Below are 11,398 nucleotides of genomic sequence, written 5' to 3'. Positions count from 1 at the left end.
GTCTCTAGAGGAAGCCATACTCTTTGACACATAATAACTAGTCCCACTTGGCTAAGCACTACCCAAACCAAGACAGTCCCAGCTGCTTAAAGCTGTGCCACAGACAGGCCTAGTCCCTGGATGCTTGGTGCTTGGCTCGGGATAAACTACTGTCATTCAGATCGTAGTCAACCTCTATTTCCCAGTTGCTCTGCCATCACCATGCCACCGCCTCCTCCTCCTCCTCTTCCTCCTCCTCCTCCTCCTCCTCTTCCTCTTCTTCTTCTTTTTCTTCTTCCTTCTCTCTCTCTCTCTCTCTCTCTCTCTCTCTCTCTCTCTCTCTCTCTCTCACACACACACACACACACATATGTATGGATTTGTTCATGTGTGTATACAGGTGTGAGTGCAAGTATGTATGTATATATACATACAGGCAGAGACCAGAGGTTGATGTTGGGCAACCATCTTTCTTTTTTCTTTTTATGGCAACAGGGTCTCTCACTGAACCTGGAGCTCACTGATTCTGGTAGTCTAGCCAGTCACTAAAATCCAGGGATCCATCTGCCCCCACCTCCAGCCCTGGAGTCACAGAGTAGCCCACGTAGGAGCTCTCACATAGGAGATGAGGATCCAGACTCATACTTGTATGGCAGGCACTTTTCCAGCTCAGTCATCTCCTGATACCAACTCCCTCCTCCCAGTAGCCCTCCACATCCCCCCATCACAAAAGAAGGAAGTCCCTCCTCTAGGCCAGAGTCAGCCCTGCAGTGACTGTTACCTTCTTGCTCCGCCGAGCCTGCACCTACAGCTTCCTGCCCTGTTCCCGGTGAGGAACAGACTCTAGATCCCTCAGACTCAGTAGCTAGCTTCTCCCCTTCCTTTCCTTCTTCCTCCCAGAGCCCAACACCCACAGGTGAGTCCTGGTGTCTTTAGCAGCATCCCAAGCTCCTGCTATATCCTTACTCCACTGATTCCATTCTCCACGCAGCCCTGCCTGCCAATAGCCCAGCAGCTATGCAATCTGTCATACTGAGTCCTCATTTGAATGGAACTCATACATTTATTGTGAAGGTTGGAAAGAATGCGTGTGAGACACACAAATTCTGGAAACATGAAAACGGCCAGTGAGCAGTAGCTACTAGCATCATGACTGGTACACACAAACTTGGCTGAGTATACCAAAGCCAGAGAGTCTCAGCACCACCCAACACCCACGGAAACAGAATCTCAGGTGTGACTTCAGCCTAATTCACAGTTCCATGCAAAGAGAAGTGATGCAACACAGGAGTGGTCCATGAAGAGGGATGATTAGAGAACCCAGATATAAAGCCAGGCAGACCCAGGCTAGCCTTGGAGATTGAAGAGACCACACGCAATCAGGAAGAGGAAGCACTCGAATGGATGATATAAACAGAGACCAAGGCTGTGACCCTGAAGGCTGAGCTCTGACATTTGAAGTTCACGACAAAGGAAATGAGGAATCAGTGGAGAGTCTTAGACAGGAAGTAGGTGGGTGGTGCCAAGTGCCAAAAGACAAATGAAAGTTGTCCTCAATCAGTGTCCTTGTGTGCAGACCTTCACCTACACTCTCTTCTTCCCACTCATTCCAACCCCCGGAATTCTGTAGTGGAGGAGAGGAAACTCTAGGTGCAGAACATGAGAATAGAGAGGATTTATTGGCAAGTTGGCTATGAGGAGGAAAGGGGTGGGGAGGAAGAGGAAGAAAACATAACGACCGACGGAAGAGCGACATCAGTGGTATCAGTGTTTGGCTAGTCAGCCCAGAGGTGGAAATGCTTGCAAAAGGGGTCTGTTGAGGAGCCCATCTCTCACCCAGCCCATGTTTCTTGAGTATCAGTGTTAAGTTCTGCATGGGGCTCTGCATGTCCTGATGTGCCCAGCCCACTCTCATGGGAAGTACACCCTGGTGACAGGAAGAGGCCCTGGCACTATGGGGCATCCCAGAGGCCACTCGAGGAAGAGTCGGGAATGGAGATGGATTGGAGTCATCCTCGGAACTGCCCTGGGTGCACATTCCTGAGGGTGTCATGAGTTAGAAGCATCCTTAGCAGCTTTCTTCCCGCTCCAAGGGGAGCATGGCAGAGACAGCTCCCTTAGCAATGGGTACCTGGCCCAGTGATGGAGGCCTTCGACCTCTTGATTACCTGCAGGTGAGGAGTCTCACAACAGCAGTCTTGTGACACTGGCCAAAGCATCTGGGCCAGGTAGAGGAATCTTTAGCCATACTGCTGTGCCAGGGAGATTTTTATTCTTCTATTCTTTGGCACCCCTGGATACTCAGGTCAATTCCCATGTTGCCTTCCTCCTTGGTTCACTCCACACATGCTCCAGCAGACTTCTGGAACTCTCAAAGTGTCAGTGGGCCCCTACTTTTTCCACCTGTAGGTTTTTATCTCCCTCCCTCCAGTCTCTTTTGCCTCAACCTTCCAGCCCCATCCAGACTTTCTACCACCTCCTGCTCCTCCTGCTCCTGCTCCCCCTGCTTCTTCTTCTCCTCCTCCTCCTGCCCCTCCTGCTCCTCCTGCTCCTCCTGCTCCTCCAGCTCCTTCTCCTCCTCCTGATGCTGCTGCTCCTCCTCCTCCTCTTCCTTCTCTCTCTCATACACACACACACACACACACACACACACACACACACACACACACACATTCCTCCTCCTGCTGCTCTTCCTGCTGCTCTTCCTCCTCCTCCTTATAAGCCCAATGAAGCCAACAATTCAGTTAACACTGAACCTGCACAGTGGGGCCCATCATCTGGAGTATCACACACATTACTTTCTGGTTACGTCCTCCCTGCTCTAACCATGGGTGCTACCTTTAGTGCTCACTGAGGCTGTTCTCTTGTCCATGACTAACATATCTTTTTTTATGCAATGTTAAGCCTAATACCACTACCACCCGTAAGGCTAGTGATGGCTAGGGGCATTTGTCTTCTTCTGACATCAGAGTTGTCAGAACGTGAATTCCTGGTGTCCACTGCTTGTGCGGGAAGTGGTCCCCAGTTGACAGAACTCCAATGCAGGAAGTCAGCTGTCTCTATTACCACTGGTTCCGTGGTGCTGTTCCAGGAAGCCACCATGGGAGGGCCACCCTTTCTTTCAAAACTTACTGCTCCAACAGTTTTGTCAGCCAGGCCCAAACATCTTATAAACCCAGTTTGCTTCATTCTAGAAATTATTCTAAGGAAATGTGTGCACAAAGATGTTTGGGGAGCAGCATTTAAAATGGCCACACAAAGCTGGTGAGATGTCTCAGCAGGGAAACGCACCTCCTACCAAGCCAGAGGAACTGAGCTCAATCCCCAAGGCCCACAGAGAAAAGGAGAATTAATATCTCAAGCTCTCCTCTGACCTCCACATACATGCTGTGATACATGTGTATGCAGGCCTAGGCATGTGCACGCATGAGCTCACGTGCACACACTCAAGCGCACGTGTCCATAAATGTAACCTTTAAAATAAATTTAAAAAATAAGGTAGCCCCACCTAAAAATGGAAAGAACTGGACACCACCCAGACAGAATGTGATGGGATGCAGGTTATCAGCTCATGGCTCTTGGTCCGAATCCACTCAGCCTTAGTCTGCCATGGCTGAAGCCAGGACTCTGTACTGATGCGATGCCTCCCAGTAGTATGCAGAAGCATCTGGCTCCCTGCTAGGTTCCAGCTGTAGGACACACTTGGAGAAGAGTGGAGAGAGAGAACTGAATCCTCCAAGCTGTCCTCTGCACACACATGTACACATACACACACACACAGAGATGAATAAATAAGTGTATTTTTATATCTTTAAAAATACCATCGCACACATGAATTCAGAGCACACAGGTAGTCCTAAGTGGACTCAGTGGGATTTTTTTTTTAAAGAGCACTTATAATTAGGAGAGAAAGGTGGTTCAGGGAGTAGAGGAATTGAAAGAAAGAAGGGGGCTGGCAAGGTGGCTCAGCAAGTAAAAGCACTGACTGCTCTTCTGAAGGTCCTGAGTTCAATTCCCAGCAACCACATGGTGACTCACAACCATCTGTAATGAGATCTGACACCCTCTTCTGGTGCATCTGAAGACAGCTACAATATACTTATTTACAATAATAAATAAATCATATATATATATATATATATATATATATAATCTTTTTTTAAAAAGAAAGAAGGTTGGGTTTGGTCAAAATGCATTCTAGGCACGTATGAAATTCTCAAATAATAAAAGAATTATTGAAAAATTTAAAGTGTGTGTGTGTGTGTGTGTGTGTGTGTGTGTGTGTAGATATACAGTGCCAGGGTTGGTTAGGATGCAAAGCAACAGGAAATTTTATATACTGCTGAAGAGTGTAAATTTATAGCCATTTTAGAAAACAATTTCACTGATAATAGCTACTAAAGTCCAACTACAGCCCCTGCTATTCTAAACCTGGGTATGATTTGCAAAGAAACTCTTACAGATTGCACAGTAGGAAAACAGCAGTCTTTATTCTTTCCTATCAGTGAAAAGTGGCTGAGTTCCACTCATATAATGGAACACTTCCCCATACTTAAAAATTAATAAATGGGACTGGTGAGGTGGCTCAGGGTTAAAGCAACGCCTGACGACCTGAGTTCAAGCCTCAGAATCTCAGAACTCACGTGGTGGAAGGGGAGAACTGACTAATTATTTTCTAATCACACACACTCACACAGAGAGGCACATGTGTGAACATGCACGTAATAGTAAGTGAACAAATGTAAAACAATTTCAATAAATAAGTGAAAGTTAGAGGGCTGGGATGTAGCTCCACTGATATGAGATTTTCCTAACATACAAAAAAACCTGGGATTCGATACCCAGCACCTTACAGACCTGGTATGGTTGCACATAACCTGCAGTTCCAGCACTTGGAAGGTGGAGGAAGAAGGAGCAGAAGTTCAGAGTCATTTTTTCAACTACATACTGAGTTCAAGACCAGCCTGAGCTACATGAGATCATATCTAAATACATACACACACACATATATATCAATTTAATTTGCCAAATATGACATATACTTTTTTGACACCTGTTATGATCTATAAGTATAATTTTGAGTGAAGGAGGCATTCTACAAATGGTATTTATAATAACATCATTTGCACATTTAAAGTTTTAAAATCTATAGTTTGTGTTGTCAGTGGGTCAACAGGTGTCAAAAAAGTATATGTCATATTTGGCAAATTAAATTGATTTGAAGTACAACCACTGGAATAATATTCACTGTGAGAGGGGCAGAGAAGGGGACATTTGGTTTTGTAACTGAGGCCTAACACTGGGGACCATTATAAATGGAGGTGATAGCAGGGAACTCAGAGAAAGAGATGAGATGGGATTCAGGAGGGTGGAGGACATGTAGACCATATTAGCATTTCTTGAATACGTGTGCCTTCGTTATTTTTCCACTGCTGTGATAAGACACCATGACCAAGGCAACTTCTTAGAGAAAGTGTTTAATTATGCTTATGGTTTCAGAGGATTAGAGTCCATGGTGGCAGAGCAAAGGCCTGGTATCAGGAGCAGCTGAGAGCTCACATCTTGGCAGAGAGAGGAGACAGAGAGAGGCACACTGGAAATGGTGTGAGTCTTTTGAAGCCTCAAAGCCCACCCCCAGGGACACACCTCCCCCAGCAAGGCCACACCTCCTGATCCTTCTCAAACAGTTCCACCAACTGGGTTCCAAGTGTTTAAACATATCTACCTATGGGGACCACTCTCGTTCATATCTCCATGGGTAGCCATTAAACTAGCACTGATATGTAAAGTTGTTAAAGAAATACTAAGTAAGAATTAAGGATACAACACAAAGTGGTTTTTGTTGTTTGTTTATTTGTTTGTTGGTTTGTTTTGGCTTTTTTGAGATAGAGTCTCACTCTACAGTCCCAACTGACCTGGAATTCACTATGTAGCCCATGCTGGTCTTGAACTCATGGTGATCCTCCTGCCTTGGCCTTCCAAGCAATAAGATTACAAACATAAGTCATTTTTCTCCGCTTCACAATATGTGGCTTATTATCTCTTCTAAAATGAGTTATATTTATGTCTAGCTTGGCAAAAGTGACTGAAAAAGACAAGCCCTAGCTAGTAATCACGCTCACTTTCATATAAATACATGAGTTTTTATTTCCTTATATTTATCTGTATTTTCTCATGTTTCTACAGACAAACATAAACTTGTTCTATAATAAATTCCTGAGGAATTTTTAAAATTTACTCCTGCAGAAAATCCTCCCTCATGCACTGCTGTGATTTCAATATCTCCCCCAGGGTCCTCCTAAAGTGTGTGTGGAACAGGATTTTAGGTGATGTGGTGCAGATAACTCTTTTATTTTCCTGTGTATCTATTTTAATGTAGTTTACAAAAATAAAACAACACATTGAGCTCATGATTTAATTGATACTTAAACATTTTTAAACAAAATTCCTCTTGCTCGAAGGAAAGTCTTTTCAATGCATAGAGTGGGTCTTCGGGGATCTCCACAGTGGGGATGGGTGGGTGAAAATGAGATGTGACCACTCCTAGGTGTGGTTGAGCAGAGGGTTTTTTATTGTAGCTATGAGAGGGAGAGGGGGGAAAGGGAGGGAGGGAGGGAGGGAGGGAAGGAGGGAGGGAGAGAGAGGGAGGAGAGAGAGAGAGAGAGAGAAGAGAGAGAGGAGAGAGAGAGAGAGAGAGAGAGAGAGAGAGAGAGAGAGAGAGAGATAACAGCCAGCAGCATCTGGAAGAGTCCAGACTGGAGAGGTTTATGGCAGGAGATGAGGTGGGGGATGCTATATAGTAATGGGGGAACAATGCTGAGATGAGCCCGGACTCTTGTAACAGGTCCTGGGAGATGCTGGGAGCACAGGTCAGCGTCTGCTTTGATAGGCACCTCAGTTAGTCATCTGCCCCAGGTTTCTTTGGGGACTAATGGGGGGAGGGGAAACATGATTTAGAACCTATACCTCTTCCTGCATATGCTACAATTCCATTGGAGCTACATGTTAAAGATAATGCAAATAAGAGGAAAAACTGACAAGCCATATCTGAAAAGACTGATAAATCAGACTACCTAAAAATTTAGACACGACAGGGGGTGAAATAAAAGCAACAGAGCCAGCCATGCTGGTTCCTGCCTGTAATCCCGGGGCTTGGGAAACTGAGGCAGGGAAACCAGGAGCTCAGCATCACCCTCACAAGCAGCAAGAAGCAGACTAGGAGAGGGCTGTGATATCCGTAACTAGCTGCAGACTCGCAGCCAGAACACATAAAGCAGCCTTAGCCGTTAATTGTAAGAAGACAGACGATGCCGTTGAAAAATGAGCCCAAGACACAAGCAGGCACTTTACAGAACACACCCACACATCTAATAAACACACAGCGTGTGACGGGCGGGCACTTGTCTCGCTCAACCTAAGAAGTAATTGGGTGACTCACTCTTTGTCTCCAAAGAGTCAAAGCGAAGAGACGCACAGAGGCTCTGTGTGTACCTTCCAGGATGCACTTCATACCACGATAAAAAAGATTAGCATTAAAAAGAAAGAAAGGAATTTGTGCAACAAAAAGTAAATAATGTGTCGGCCCATTTATTGATCTGAAAACAGTCCAAAAACATACCGGGGCATTATGCAGCTGTCAAATTTAGCTAACGAAAGAAAAAGGAAACCATAAATAAAAATAATTGCCTTAGAAGGAAGAGAGAAGGGTTAGATTTTTTTTTCTGGTGGGGTTGTGCATCTGTGCTTGTGCACATGTGTGGATACATGTGCACACGGGTGCTCACACGCATGCATATCATGCATGTCAAGACCACGCATCTTCCTCAGTCTCTCTCTGTAGTGTGTAGTTTTGCTGCCCCACTTTAAGCTCCGTGCAGACAGTGCTACCAACCCTGCCCAGGTTCCCTCAGATCCGAGGGTGAAAGACACACAGACACACACACACATTAGCTTATTTTTCAACCTGCCTTATTGGCTCAATTGCTGGACTCCTTATATCTTCCACGGCTAGCATGCCCTTGCCAATATACCTTGCTCAACACCCTAAATCTGCCCTCAACTTCAGCTGCTCAGCTGCCTTCTCCTTGCTCAGCAACCCAAAACTGCTCTCTGCTTAGTTTAGTTTCTAATCTCCCACCTGGGGAAGTGGCCAATGGCTGCTCTGCCTGAGATCTCATGTGGCTGGCCACTTTTTCTCCCTCCAAAGCAAGGCCAAAGTCATTCTCCTCTCCCTGTATCTCTTAGCCTGTCTGCGGGGACTCAGAAGTCCCACCTCCTTCTTGCTGCCCACCACTTGGCCCCTGGCACCTTTATTGGTCGATCAAGAACCAATTGGGGAACAGGACCTTAGCATCAGAACTACCCCCTACAACTCCCTATTTTATTTTTTTAGACAGGATCTGTCACTGTACCTGAAACACCCCAATTTGGCTGGTCTTTACTGGCCTTCAAACTCCATGTATCCACCTGCCCCTGCCTCTCTGGTGCTGCGATTACAGACTTAAGCCATCACACCCAGCATCTCCTGCAGATGCTGGGGAGCTAAACTCGGGTCCTCCTGCCTGCGCAGTCACCTTTACCATCTGAGCAGTCTCCCCAGAGCCCCCTAATGTGTGTTTTCTGAGGGTCTTGATTCACAACCATGTAAGTAACTAATATCATTTCAAAAGAGATAAGTATTTAAGGTGTGTGTGTGTGTGTGTGTGTGTGTATGAATGTATGTATCAAAAATATGTAGGTACTATATAGGTGAAGCAAGAATTGTCATGGTGCTTAAACTGAGGGTCTGAGCCATCTGACTAGCCATTAACAATGTATGCCAAGGCACACAGGCTTTGCTGACCTAGCAAAGCTCTTTCTTGCTAAGCCTGGATTACACCTCAGAATCTAACTTAGCACAGCATGCCAGGCAGTGATAGCCCAGAGGTCAAGACTGGTTTGTTACCCCTATCCTATGACAGCGGGACTTGAAGAAAGACACCAGGGCCACCACATTTCCCCATCCCTGGCTCTCCTAAACTGTCATTTTACTAGTGAGAAAACCCAAGGACATCAGAAGAGTGGCCTACCCCATGTGACACAAGGAACGTCATTGTCTCTCTCTACTCCACTACCCAGGCTCTAGTGTCCCAGCGTCAGGAGCAGACCACCTGCATCTGTGCGGAGCAGGAAGTACTTGGCAGTGACCAGCTCTTCAAGGCAATCCCTGGAGGACCATCCTGTCTCAGGAAGCCACACCCTTGCTCCTGATTGATCCTGAGCCAAACTAAGTCCTCCCTGAGCTCTGTTACACAGCCAACTTGCTGGATCACAATGGTATCCCTGCCACCTTCCTCTAGGGAAACTTGTCTGGGCTCTCTGGTCCCACAGTTTAATGTCCTGGGCTGGCATCCAGTTATCATCAGATTTCAACGGATCTCCTAATATCAGCTGAATGGCTCCTGTGAACCCCAGCTCAATCCCTCTTCTGGGTCTTTGTCCAAGTTGTTCCCGCTGTCCTGCTCTTTCTCTGAGTCCCCAACAGTGAACCTGGGAGGCTCTATAAAGTCTTCCTTCCAATGGCTCCAACTAGCCAGAGAACAGGCCCCTGGGTGTGGAACCTGAGCAGGCAGCCACAGCATACTCAGCCTTCTTTTGGACACTTTGAAACACCGATTAAAACTCTGGGCCCCATTCCTGCTGAAACACAATGTTTTCCCACTGACTGTCCATGGTGGGCATTCCATGCAGAATCTAGATTCACACATATATGTGACATGTATAGTGTCTAATGTTGTCATGATCTCCATCCCTTTGTATGCTAATTAAAAGCATAATACAAAATAAACTGTCAAAAGGCAGAGGAGAGACCCTAGGTAAAAATTCTCACACTATGGTGTCAGGATGGCAGTGCCAGCTCCTTGGCATTTATCTCATGTCAGGATGATGCTAAGCAGGCGTTATCTTATCTAACCCCCTCCGTGGTGCCACGAAGAAGAAGCTAAGATAGCCTGCTCCTTACAGATAAGGTACAAAGGTGCAGAAAAGGTAGCCACTGCCTCAGAGTTTGCGTTCAAATCTTTCTGACTCCATGGACTCTGCTCTTAAATGATGTGCCAAAATTTTGGCTTAGGTAGCAAATATGCTCAGGATTTTTTTTTATAGCATTCATTTGAAAGTACAGATTCCCAGCTCTTATCCCTAACTAAGACAAATAAATCAGTTCCCCTGGGGGTCAGGAAAATAGGAGCCTACATTATTAGTGAGAGTCCCAGTTGGCTCCCAGGTAATCCATGGTTAAAAATGGTGGCACTTTTCTGGACTCTTCCTGAGTGAGGTGTCGATAAATGTTCCCCACCTTGTGTTGTGTAACACGTTATCCCAATACTCTGTGACATAAAGCATCCACCAGGGGTGCAGTTCAGAAATGCAAGGAAGGAATCCCTTCCACCTCCATTGCTTTAAAATCATCACAAACCAGTCAAGACCGCACAGAGGGTCAGGCTCTGCCTCCTGTCACAGCCCCACTGCACACAGCATGGGAGTAAGAGAGGATGTGGCGGCCATCTTTGAAAAGGGCAGCCGGTCAGTTGACAATTCTACTTGCATTCAAAATCCAGTAAAAATCAACCCGGCTTCTTCGATCTGCAGTCTGGAGAGCACAACGCTTAACATCCGTCAAAGTCACTTTTCCTCAGGTCTCCTCGTGCTTCATGGTTCACCACCCTTCCTGTCCAGGATAAAGCACTGTGGCTCAATGCCCACACCCCACACCTCCACAGCCACACTCGGGGAGTGCCTTTGGTGGCAAGCTTTCTAGGCAGCTGCTCATCTCATGGACAGATATTTAAAAAAAAAAATCTGTATGCGTCAGTGTGTATGTGGGAGTGTGTTATGTATGTGTGTGTGAGTGTATGTGTGCATACGCACGTGTGTTCATCCCACTTCCTCCGGCATTCAAGTGGCCAATGTCAGGCCACAGGGCAAATCCAGAGCCAAATGGACAGGGTCCAACAAGAAAAGGCCATTGACAGAGAAAAGAAAGAACACACAACCCCACTGCACACAGCACACGAGTATGAAAGAATGTTGCAGCCATCTTTGAAAAGGGCAGCCTGTCACTTGAAGCTTCTGCTTGCATGCAAAATCCAGTAGGAATCAACCTGGCTTCTTTAGTCTGCAGCCTGGAGAGCACAAGGATTAACATTCATCAAAGTCACTTTTCCACGGGCCTCCTCGAGCTCCAAAGGGCAGTTTGGCCACGCGTATCAAACTATATAATGCTTATACTTTTTATCCTGCTTCGGTGTCTGGAATTTAACCCAAGGACACAGTCCCGGTGCAAAAGGATGTACACACCGCATATGTCTGTGGTGGTGTTTACAACAGTGAAAAGCTGAAAACAGTCCTTACACCCAAAGTCAGTGATAGATCGAGCCAA

This window comes from Mus musculus, chromosome 4, assembly GCF_000001635.26.
Source record: "Mus musculus strain C57BL/6J chromosome 4, GRCm38.p6 C57BL/6J".
Classification (NCBI taxonomy): Eukaryota; Metazoa; Chordata; class Mammalia; order Rodentia; family Muridae; genus Mus; species Mus musculus.
This window is presented reverse-complemented; position numbering follows the sequence as displayed.